The sequence below is a fragment of the Physella acuta genome, unplaced genomic scaffold (genome assembly GCF_028476545.2).
Source record: "Physella acuta isolate Inbredline_101_S28 unplaced genomic scaffold, ASM2847654v3 ptg002109l, whole genome shotgun sequence".
NCBI classification, from domain to species: Eukaryota; Metazoa; Mollusca; class Gastropoda; family Physidae; genus Physella; species Physella acuta.
The window spans coordinates 13-9,168 of NW_026733610.1; the positions used below are offsets into that span (position 1 = coordinate 13).

The window sequence follows — 9,156 nt, forward strand, 5'->3', positions numbered from 1 at the left end:
TTATTTCATCACAATGAAATACCTATTGGTAAGTCTTTGCTATGATATATTTTCCCTCTTTAAACTGCAAACATGATACTATGTATTACTAAAAAAACAATAGCATTATACTACATACCAAATTCTTCAGCCATTCTTGAGTTTGTTTTTGAAGATCCTATTAGAAATAATTCACACATTTTACTCTAGAGCACATTTATAAAATATCGGTAGGGTGGCGGGCACCACCTATTTTAAATCGACAAACTCCTTCCAGAGGGGGCAAAATTTTCGATTTGCATCCCCCTCAAACTTTCGATTTGCACCCCCCCCCTCAAATTTTCGATTTGCACCCCCCCCCCCTTAAACTTTCGATTTCCATCCCCTTCAACCTTTCAATAATGTTTATGAAAAAAATTCTGTCTCTGTCGAATAGTGAGAGGTGGGCACATACGAATCGTTCGGCGGGCGCCATGGCGCCCGCGGGCATGGGGTTGGGAACCCCTGATGTAGACTGATAAAAATTAGATATTTATTAACAACAGTATTTTTAAAAATTATTATTTAGTTTAAACTTCCCATAATGTATTTTCATGTATATTAAAATAAAATTACATACTGTAATGCAAAGAGCAATATGAATTACAGATATTGTTAAATTTGTTTTACTTTATAGAAGCTGATGTGCAGCCTCCAACTATTTATGCTAAAACAGTTTATCTTGATGAAGAGCCAGTTTTAGTGGAATACTTGATAGATGAAAAGTTCTTGAGGTATCTACAATATTAAATTGTTTAAACTATTTAAATATATATGAAAAATATAAATAATCTATTTCAATAATCCCTTTTCCATTAATATTATTTGCATATCAATGAAAATAGAACATGATATGTGTAAATATGGAGGTCAGCAACCTGATTCATTTGGGTCTAATGGATGAGTAAATTAATATTTTATGTAAAAATTGTATTCTTTTAAATTGAGAGGAATAAAAAAAAATATTATTTAAAAGTTTGAATTTGGCTTCTAAAGATTAAGGCATAAAAACTAAAATATAAACATCAATGTGCCTCATAAATAGTTTTAGCAGAAATAGTTTACATATTGGCTCTACACCCAGAAATGGTGGCCAAAAATTGACTTAAAGGAGGAAGATATTTTAATATATTTTTAAACTTAAAAATTGATATAACAAAAAATAGCAGATATAAGTGTTGTTCTCTTTTACTATATCTTTACTTAACAACAAATAAGATGATAATATATAGTCTATCTTATACACCTTATAGCAATTAATTGCTTCTGTGTCATTTAGATATTCTAAATAGGTCTATTAAATGTCTATTAAATAAACTATAAATATTCAGTAGTTTGATAATAAGGTGGCTTTGATATTATTGTCAGGAAAAGTAAGAGTCTGTAAAGACAAGAACTGGAACCAGGTACCAGTGGAGAAGCTCAACATGACCATTAAAATAGGGACTGATGCCCAAGTTGTGATGGAAGACACTAAGCAACTAGGTTACTATGTGCCAGCAGATACAGCTGGATATACTTTCCGATTTGTGGAGCGCTCTGAAACTAATTAAATGGAAATGGTTTCTTCCACTTTAAAATTTTGCTTGAATTTTTTGGATTTTTTATCTAGAAAATTAACTATATCAAAAGAATTTGTTTTGAAGTTAAAAGACAATGATTAAAATAATTCTTTACAACTAGGAAGTCATGTACATTTCTTTTAAAAAATGTATTGATATTGTTATTATTAGTTTTATTATATATATATAATATAAGTATTTGAAAGTATTTTTGTTATGAATCTGTTTTGTTTACTTATAAAAGTGCATTTGGAATTGGGTTTTAAAAATGATATTCATGTTTTCCATGAAATGGATTTTATATTGGAATCACTTTTTTTTCACTAGTATCACTACTCTAACCCTAATCATAATGATTATACTGATAAAAAAAACAAATGTGTCATAAGTATTTTAAGAACTAATATAAATGATATTGCAGCAACGTGGAAAAAAAATACATTTAAAAATCAAAATAGGTTACATATAAATGGATAAACATCTAAACATCTAGAACTGCAGAGTTTTTAGGAATCACACATTTACGAAGAAACAAATTGAGTGTGTTTTTTAAGTTCATTAACATTATTCAAATGGAATTTGAAAAAAAATTCAAATTACATTTGAATAATGGTAATAAAAAACAGTTTAAAAGCCTGAGATATAACATAAAGGTAAATCGATTGTTTTTATTAATATTAAAAAATAATTATTATTGTCAGTTTTGTTTGCATGCATATATAATTTATTTTCCTGATTTTTCTGAAACTTTATGTCAACTACTAATCTACTAGTGTGTTTTGCTATTTAATATTTATTTTTAGCCTCTATACTTAAATTTTGCTTCACATTTGTTTGATAATGTTTATTGTTTAGACTTATATCTTTTTGTTTAAATTTATATTTTCTTGTGTGGGCAAATTTTAAAAATAAGTTAGCAAAATGCTATAAAAATGGAAAACTGAATATGTTTAATTCACAATGCAGTGATGAACTTAATGCTAGATCTAAATTTATTTATTGTAATAAAAACAATTATAATTCCTATGGTTTTTTTTCAATATTTTTATTTTTAAATTTTAGTTATATTTTGCAGTTTTGCTTAATATTTTAAACACTTTAAAATAGAATAGTCATTTTACTTGATGTCTCTTATGATTGTAACTTAGTTCTAAGCAACACACATCTTTAAACTTTAAGTTTTGAGCTTCAAAACACATCATATTGTGTTTTCTATTTGAAATGGACAATAAACGTTGCATTAGCTTACTATTCAATGAGTGCAAACTTTAAAATTTAAAAAATAGGTATTAATTAACTATTTTAAAAAGTTTATACGGTATATAGGGCCCATATTTCGAGTTAAGAATGAGCAATGAGAATTATATTGTAGTTTTGTACTATTTAGTTATTGAGATAAAAAAAAAACACATTAACTTCTTTTTTGTGTCCAGGTATAAGCAAATTAGCTTGACCACTTGACACCCAGAGTTTCTTCCAGGGGGGGGGGGGGGGGCGAACGAGATGGAATTTATATAGTAAACATACACTTTTACTAGTGTCAGCCACCCCCCCCCCCCCCCCCCCCGGAGAAAAAAAGTCTGGAAGAAACACTGTTGACACCTTAATACAAAGCATTGGCACACTTTGTTATTTAAAGCTGACTACTGAACCACTTTATTATATATGGATATGGTGCAGGCCACTGACCCACTATATTGTGTGAAGTAGGTCACTGACCCACTTTATTATGCAGTGTTGATGTTGACATACTTTTTTATATTATATATATATATATATATATATATATATATATATATATATATATATATATATATATATATATATATATATATATATATATATACTGACCTACTTTGTTATGTGGTACAAGCCAACGTGTAATATTTAGTTTAGTATAGGCCATTGGCCCACTTCGTCATATAAAAATGCGTGTAAAACAGTTATTAATTACTGGCAGATCTAGAGTATGAAACTTAGACTTGTTTTGTTTCGCATAAGAAAACACTAAGTTTTTTTTAATGACTTTTTGTAAGATACTTGACGCGACCTTGCGCAACTCAAAACTGAAACCAAACATTGCAAACCACTTAAACTGGGGACAAACGTCTACTTGATTCTACTTGACAATACTTAGAAAACAGACCAGCCTACGACAGCCTGCGGGTCGTGAGATAATAGTCATAATACAGCCAATCAATAATTAGTTTCGCAATTTAGAACATTTTTCTGGAAAAATCATGTTTGACGAATGCAAGTATTTAAAAAAAAAAACGATCAATAAACTACTCTAATTTAATATTTTTAATACGAATCACTGGTAAAATGTAAACGAAACGTTATTCTTCTATGGTTGGTTCATTCACTGTCACTGATTCTTCCAGACCTTTTTCAAGTACATATTTTCTATATGAATTCTATTTCGTTCGGAGGGGGGGGGGGGGGGGGGGGGGGAGAAGGGTGTAGACGGTTTTTGGGAATGGGGGGGTGTGGAAGCAACTCTGTTCACTGCAGCGATCCAAGCCTTATAAATCTATAATCTATAAGGCGCAGTGTCGACCACCATAAATCAAATAAATTGTCATTGTCATGCTTTTTTTTTTTACACCCACTACCACTTTCGTTCAGTGTTTCTTTCAGGCAATATACTGCCACCCCCCCCCCCCCCCCACCAAAGCACGTCCACTGTAACCCCCCTCCCCCCCGATCAGGACATAATAAATAAACATCTAATTTTAATTAGCAGAAGTTTAGCAACAAAGCGAAAGAGTATTAAAGACACTGTTTCACACTGCCATACTTAGGCGTAGCGAGGGGGGGGGGGGGGCGGGGGTGCGGACCGCACCGGGTGAAACCATTTAAGGGGGTGACACCAAGGCAAAAAATAGAAAAATATATAGAGAAAAATGATAATTCCACTTAAAGTAAGTGATAAATTCGTGTGTTAAATAGTGTTTTAAGAGGTGGAAATCGAAAGTTTGAGGGGGGTTGGGGGGGGGGGGGGGGGGTGGGGGGGGGGGGGGGGGGGTGAAATCAAAAGTTTGAGGGGGGGGGTGCAAATCGAAAATTAAAAGTGTCGCTACGCCTCTGGAGGGGTGACACCATTAAGTGCCGCACCGGGTGACACCCGACCTCTCTACGCCACTGCTGCCATACCCCCATAAATCACAATATTACCAAATGATTTAATTACATTTGCTCAATTTTGTAGAATGTGTTTACGTTATCTGTAAGATCGTTTGATTTTGAATTACATAAACAAATGGTAAATAATACGCATTTAAGTGAAGGATCTGCTATTCCGACCAAAAAACAATGACTTTTTTTCTCTTTTTACAAATGTTTTTCTTGCACATTGTTAGTGTTTTTGTAAAAAAAAACACAGGTCTACTATAACAGTGATTGCTCTACAGTAGCTAACCCACCATGTTGGGTAGAAAAATATTTTAAAATCTACAAGAGCTGTAGTTTGTAAAATAGGCAATCGTTCACACTACATCCATGACTTACTGCCCTTCTATAAAATAGGGGTGCCCATAAAGCTCAATTAAATAGTTTTGCACTATGTAAATTATAAAGCAATTTTATTGATTCTCTTAATTATTTATTTAAATAAAACATACTAAAAAATTATATAGTATCTATAAAAATGATTTTTTTTCAAAATTAATAATATAAACACAAAAAATAATATAAATAAACAAAACGCGAGAAACCATTGCGTAAATCAAGCTTGCCTGCTTATATATTTTTGACAAGCAGGTTATAAAATTGTTTCTTGCTTGCCATTTTCGGTACAACCAATTTTGATTTTTTGCGGGGGAGCCTTGTTTTCTAGTTCCGCCACTGCCCTGGTACTGACTCGTCGAAACCCCAGGGCTCAATCCAGTGGCGTAGCGAGGTCGAGTGTCACCCCCAACCCCCCAGAGGCGTAGCAACCCTTCCCGGGGACAAACTTTCAATCGATTTGCACCCCCCTCAAACTTTCAATTTGCACCTTCCCTCAAGTTTTTTTCTCTATATATTTTGCTATATTTTGCCTTGGTGTCACCCCCCTAAATGGTGTCACTTGGTGCGGTCCGCACCCCCGCCCCCCCCCCCCCTCGCTACGCCTCTGGTTCAATCAAACCCAGGTTAAGAACCACTGATATAAACATTAGGCCTAAATACTTCACTAAACAGATGCTGGGTAAGGGAGGGGCAATACAATATTGCGACACTTTGCTTGTTCGAAAAATATTTCTAAAAAATAAAAATAAATTAAACCTTATTAAAATTTACGTCACTGGTAAAAGTAGGCTATATACCTTCTTTATAAATTCTACTTCATTCGCGAGGGTGGGGGTCGGTAGATGTGCTGGGGGGTGGGGGGGGGGGGGGTCTGAAAGAGATGGCTGAAAGAAACACTGCTTAGTAGTACAGGTAACTAGATCTATACTTAATACTTAATAGTCACGCTAGTCGTTCTAGATATTAAATAACAAATGAGTAGTAGCAAACTTAATTAGACAACCAAGGTTTAGTAAATGGGTGTGAAATATAACTCAATAATTAAAACAAGCAATTATTATTAGCTATCTAATAAGTAGGCCTAGATATCGAGTATTGAGTAGGAAGTGATTGCTTGTTGCCCTCTTTAGTTAAGTAGGGTCACTTACAGGAAAGGATATTTCCTCAACATAAAAACTAGAAAACACAGGAAAACCCAGTTAGTGGGAATTCCCGATATTGCGACATCAAAATGGATTATCAAAAATAAACTAATAAGCAAGTCCTACCGCTCAGTTTGTTAAGAAATTCAAACCATACACATCAATTTCTAACAACTGTCTACAACTCTGAGTTCATGTGAGTAAAAATAAAAAATAAAAGAATTAAAAGAGTAATTGTGTAAAATAAAAACTTCAATATTTTTGTGTTATACGTTGACGATTTTATATTCGCACAGTTGGCCTAGATCCTAAGTTTAGAGATTAGAGGGACTCTTGGCTCAAGTAGGTCTACTTTAACGCCGTAAAAAAGTAAGTGTTCATTAAATTAAAAAAAATATCAGTATGTGTTTTTGTTTAGCTAAGCAGCTTTGTAAATAAATAGCTTCAATAACAAATCTAATTAGGGTAATCGGATATTTGACCCCACCCACCCAATAATAACGAAACGATATAGATCTAGATCGAGTATTAGACTGTCCTCACTTATATTACGTACCCCTACCCTCTATTCTACCAAACCAAACACGACACAATCATGTACCACAACAAAAATTATATCAATATCATATTATATTGAGAAATTATGGTGTTAATTAGCGTTATAGCAACAACTTGACTTAAAGCAAATGTTATATATTGTTAAATGAAAGAACGTGTGGGTCAGTTGTGTCATGCCTACATTCAAACATTCTAGCAAAACTACGAATAAAAAAAAAGAAAGTGTAATTTTCTCTACGATCTTTACATCAATACACAATGTAATTAAATTATAAACCATCCTTTTTACGCTACATGTTATGTAAGTAGGGGGTCGGCACACTTGCATTAAAAAAGAGTAATGTTAGAAACTGATTTTTTACGTTATTTCGCGTTTTGGAAAACTGTTTTAATACAATTGATTACAATACTCTATGTTGACCGAGATCAGTCAATATTTTAGAAAAAAAAATCGATGTTTGAAAAAATAATCAAATGCAACTTTGAGGGGGAAAGAAGGGTTGTAGGCTGATGTGTTACGTCATTTGAGGGGGGGGGGGGGAAGGATACGTCATTTAAAAGGGGGGGGGGGGTTATGACAATATCTAAAGGAGGGGAGGGGAGGTAAAATTCGTAAAAAAAAAGCCTGACGACATGTATGGATTATCCCCCTTATATATCAGTTCTGTATTCCTACAATACACACACACACACCTTAAAAGATACAAAAACGTTTGAAATCTCTGAAAGGCAGGGAAGAATAACAAAGTTTCTTGATATCTTTGTTTATAGGAGCAGACGACGACCTTTCAAAGATGGAGGACAGCAGCCATCAATATGGTAAACAAACATAGAGCTGAGTGCAGATGTCGTATTAACTATGTATATGCATACACATAAACACGCACTCACACACATGTATATAAATATACACACATATATATATATATGTATATATAAATATATACCATATATAGACCTATATACATATTAGGCCTATATATAGGTCTATATATATATACATATATATATATATATATATATATATATATATATATATATATATATATATATATATATATATATCTGTGTGTATGTGTGTATATATTTATGTAAATATAACCTATATATATATATATATATATATATATATATATATATATATATATATATATATATATATATATATATATATATATGAATAGCGTATTCCTTTGTTGAACCTTGTAAGTATTTCTATACTTATGTATACAACAGAAGTAGAAGAGGTACCAGAAAGCCACAGTTATTTGGTCACCTATCTAAACCAGACACCATCAAGAGTGGCGCTGTTTATTTTTGACGAGAAGGTCAAAGAGGTAACATAATTTTATGATTAGTCTCACACGTACGCTATGGGTTAGTGGCCACCTTACTCTCACGTCATATTTAGTCTTTGTTAGTCGAATCTAAATTCTGGCTCCTATTTAAACTTTAAAAAAAAAAAAAAAAAAAAAAAAAAAAAAAAAAAAAAAAAAAAAACTTATTTGAGCAATTTTTATGTATTTTTAAAAAAAATAATCTATGACAAAATTAAAGAGTTAAACAAGATCACTTTTATCTTTCAATGAGTTAAAACATACATAAACAAACGATGTTTTTATGGTTACAAAAGTTAACCCATGATTGCATTGTTTATGTTCAGGCCAGAAGCAGAATCTGTGAGGAGTATTTGTGGACGGAGATAGGTCAGGAGAAGCTGAAGATGATCATCGTTGACGATACGATAGAGAAGGAGATGGGAGATGAAAAAGTCGTTGGAGATTATATCAAGGAGCCGATGAGAGGATACAAGTTTAAAATAGAGGAACGGCTAGCTTGAGAAATAAATGTTCGGTTAGGTTTTGCTGTAATAAGTTTTTAGAATAATGTATGTGTATGTATGCGAAGAGGTTAGCGGATACGTGTATGTGTTTTTACAAGCTTTTATTTAACTCACTTCCTCTGTCGTCAGTCGTCAGTCGTCAGTCTAGACGGAAACGCAGGAGTGAAAATTCGGACAGTTCTACTTGACCGATACGATTCAAAGTTAGCACGTGGGTCAAGACATGAAGACAATGCAATCTGAAACTAAATTTGACTTAATTGGATGCCTAATTAATTTTTTATGAATTAATTAAAATTTGGACCGAATTAGTAGGCATGTCTAGCCAACCACACCACACGCGTCATCACCTTCAATAGCTGCGCCATCACGTAATGGCTGCGTTCAAAAACCATTGCGCGCCTACTGAACGTGATGTTCAGTAGGCGCGCAATGGTTTTTAGTCATGTAACTCTATTGTAAATAAAACATGTAAAGTACTGAAAAAAAATTTCATAAAAAACGTTTTAATAACAAGCTTTTA

General features: G+C 32.8%; 1 long non-coding RNA gene across 1 annotated transcript; it reads left to right on the forward strand.

Annotated features, from left to right (window-relative positions):
* Positions 1 to 6,304: 6,304 nt before the first annotated feature.
* Positions 6,305 to 8,720, forward strand: LOC131932197 (uncharacterized). Its single transcript, XR_009384502.1, has 5 exons — positions 6,305 to 6,428; positions 6,529 to 6,601; positions 7,562 to 7,609; positions 8,027 to 8,127; positions 8,454 to 8,720. It is a non-coding gene; the product is annotated as an uncharacterized LOC131932197 (long non-coding RNA).
* The last annotated feature ends 436 nt before the right edge of the window (positions 8,721 to 9,156 follow it).